We start from the raw sequence: 3,983 nt of genomic DNA on the forward strand, positions 1-3,983 counted from the left end.
GCGTTCTGATGTATTGCTTTGATTAGACTTCTGTTGATAAGCAGGCAGGAATGGCCGAGTAGTATAACGTGCCCCCTGTCGTTGTTCGAAGTTGTGCCCACTAAGCGTGCCTATAACCGATGATCATGGGTTCGATTCTCGTTTCGTCCCAACACCATAAATATTTGCATAGGTTTTAGTTTTATGTGGTGAGTTGCGTCCCATTGGCACGTCACAAATCAGTGTTCAATTAGTGCTCGTTTGACTTGGTTGTGAAGATGTAGAATTCGTATCCCTAAAATTGCGTAGATCGGATCAGGTGTTCATGCTGTTGATCACTGGATTGTCAGACTCGATTATTTACAGACCGCCGCCATATAGCTGAAATATTTCTGAGTGCGTCGTTAAACAACAAACACAAGCAAGCCTTCTTATATAATCTTTGACGCATGTTCGTAACGCATTTAGTTTATGCTTATGTCTCATATGGCAACAGGAACATCCATCAAAACTCGTAAATTTTCAGTTATATTATTATTTCCTGTGAGTCAGATCTTGTGAAATGTTTTACATTTACGGTGGGCCATTCTTCATCATACTAGCTTTAACCATTACACGGTGTCTTTTTCGTTACTCTATCATTGATATTCATAGGTATCCCACACGTTTCACTTGTTAGTTTGAAACAATCAACTGATTTCCTCGCTGATGGTCTCAGCTGAATAGTTCGGGAGTCAGTGGACCCAACAACAATTACCTACACGTATTACCGTGCCGTGCTGTCCTTGGGGATGCAAACCTGGATTATACACTCACCTGATCCGTCGAGGTGGGTGATGGAGTCAAGTCATGGAATGAATTTTCGTACGACGGTGGCTTCATGCTGTCCACATCACATTCATGCACTGGCGCACATGCTACAATGATTAAAGCAACATCAGGTTCTATACTCACAAGGTGACACGGACTGGACAGGACAAGACAGGACAGGCTATTTACCCAATGTGGAACTGCAACGGTCGCGATGTGAACGTTCTGTTGACTTTCAAACCCGCACCCCTTTGCTAGTGTTGGCGATGTCTCTTTAAAGTGTTCTAGTCAGCTCCGCCCTTGTCACGTGTCCCGATACAACATTTGGTTCGCTCAAAGTTACATCATTCCATGGTCTCACATCTTACCTCTTGATCGTAGAATCACTGTAAACTACTCGTTTATTCACCGTTAACTACTTTAAGAGCCTTCTGCATTATGTTACTCCCATGCTGTATATCCCTTGATATATTACCAAGCAGCGACACCATCCATTCCCTCACGAAATAACCGCATTTCTCAATAATGGGTTTGTTTTACGTTTCTTGTTTAGAAGATGCATTTTTACCTTACAACAATGGCAAGTCTTAGACAATAGTCGTGCTACCGATTCGCTGAAGCATCCCTTCAACGTAGACTAAGATGTGTTGGTTGTCGTTAACATGTGGGTGGAGTGGGTCAGGTGTTCTGCATCAGGTCTCACTGACATAGCGATGGGGAAGAGACATCACTCCGAGCAGATGGGGCATGGTGGGCGAGCGGTCTAAGGCACCGCACAAGAAGGCGAAAGGTGCCTGGATCTATCTCTAGTTGTCACCGAGTGTAAAAACCTTGGAGCTAACATTACTTGCATGCTCTTTCAGTGTTGTCACAGCCCCTAGTGTGCAGTACACAACCCTGGGCACTTACAAGAACCCACTCATCCGATGGTAGGTGACCAGATGGTGGACACACGAACACATGCAGACACCTAGTTGCGGGTATAGAAACGTGCAGTATCGCTGGACAAACTACTGTGACTATGTGTCCCAGTCCACCCAGATGCAAATGGGTACCTTGTGAGGATGAGGTTGTGTGATAACTCGTTGCGCCTAACAGGCTGCATGAGTTGGTTAAAAGAATGCCAGAAAAATCCGTTGATCAAGGGAACAATCCAGCGCCTATATAAATATGTGCGCTATATAAATATCCTAATAATACTAAAAAGGCTCCTTAAAGATCAGATCTGATTAGCTTGTTTGTACACTAAACCCAAGTTCCTGATGCACAACTACCCACGACAGAGGCAGTGCTCAAGGAGACAAGCTCCTTCTTCCGTAAGACACGGAAATAGTCCGTCTTGGTCGCCAATGTCTTTTCAGCATGTGAAGCTCACACAGGTCGATAAGCTCCTTCATGTATTCATTACATTCTTTGACTTATTATACACATCGTCTCTATTACCCTGGGGTGCTGCACATACTGGTCGTCCATGTCATCAGTATATGTAATCTTGTTGTCATTATCGTACATAAATGTCAATTATATTTCCACTGGGTCGTCTTGCACTGAGGACGCTGTCCGATATTCGTTGGTTTCACATTGCTTTTCAACTCGCTGTGCGCATGCGCAGAGCGTGTGAAAACTATCCACTGCATGCTTCCGGTTTGGTCGTATTTTTATCGATAGCGTAAACACTCCAAAGAAAACAAAAACCAAAACAAATATATAGTTTTATGTCGAATACAACTGACCCCAGGTGATTTATGAAACAGAGGCCGGGATTAGTTAAATAAATAGCTTAAGTTATGTTAACAAGCTCTTGTATAAAGACATCTCACCACCACCGTTCCCGCACATCCCCTGCTCACAACTAAACAAACACATCTCTGATGGAGTTGCAACCAAAATAGGACATCAATTATTGAAAAGCAGAGGCAAATGGAAGTATGTACTCAGCTATGAACAGTTGTCACAACATAAATAATTTTCAAAACAACTTTTATTTAGCGTGCATTTGCACTATCGATAAACATACGACCAAACCGGAAGCATACAGTGGATATTTTTCACACGCTCTGCGCATGCGCACAGCGAGTTGAAAAGTAATGCGAAACCAACGAATATAGATATGGCTGTTAGTGGTTTGATGATTCATCGATACGCATCGATGCATCGATCCATGGACCGCTGATACAGTGAATCGATACAAAGTTTTACGTTGTTGTATATCCCGATACGATACTTCAAATGAATCACGATACATCGATGTTTAACTTTGAATATTGCCGAATCGGGATATCTGTCAAGAAAAAACAACCTTACTTTTGTTAGAGGATTAAAATATATGCTTACTTTTCGTTTTCTCGGAAATTCTTGCACCAAGAACTGTGTCAGACAGAGCGCTGGCATGTTAAAACATTCACAAGGTCCGGGTATATACTTATCATCTAGTTACCGAATGAACATTGAACAACGCGGGCGGAATTTGACGAAATACTACAAAATTGGTTTTGTTTTGATCTGAAGGTGTCGTATAGTTTATGTTAGAATTAAAGATCTTAGTATCGCGATACATATCGTATCGCCACCCTTATATCGGGAGTCGTATCGTATGGCAGTTTCAGTGCACAATACTTTGGCGATATATCGTCGTTACTACAATTTTAGTATCTTGATACATTGTATCGCAGGCTGTATGCCAATACCAGCACTAATGGCTGTATTGATCTGGGAGTCGGTAATACCAAAGTCAAACTCCACATGTAACATTGTAGGATAGACACACCCACCGAAACTGAAATAACAATTTACGTGTGTCTTACTTTGGTCAAAATCAAAACCAGTTTATATAGTCCAAGTCCACACACAACACAAAGACAACATATGTTTGCTATTAAACTACCCAAGTCCATACACACAACGCAATCAAATCAAGCATGTGTTTGTTCTAACAACCAGGTCCACACACACAGCACAGCGAAGTCAAGCATATGTTCGTTATAACTGACTGACTGACTGAGTTTGGTTTTACGCCGCTTCTAGCAATATTCCAGCAACATCACGGCGGGGGACACCAAAAATGGGCTTCACACATTGTACCCATGTGGGGATTCGAACCCGGGTCTTCGGCGTGACGAGCCAACGCTTTAACCATTAGGCTACCCCACCGCCCCGTTCGTTACAACATTAACGTCGACACACACAACACAGTA

This window comes from Haliotis rubra, unplaced genomic scaffold, assembly GCF_003918875.1.
Source record: "Haliotis rubra isolate DU_JTF1 unplaced genomic scaffold, ASM391887v1 Scf1, whole genome shotgun sequence".
NCBI classification, from domain to species: Eukaryota; Metazoa; Mollusca; class Gastropoda; order Lepetellida; family Haliotidae; genus Haliotis; species Haliotis rubra.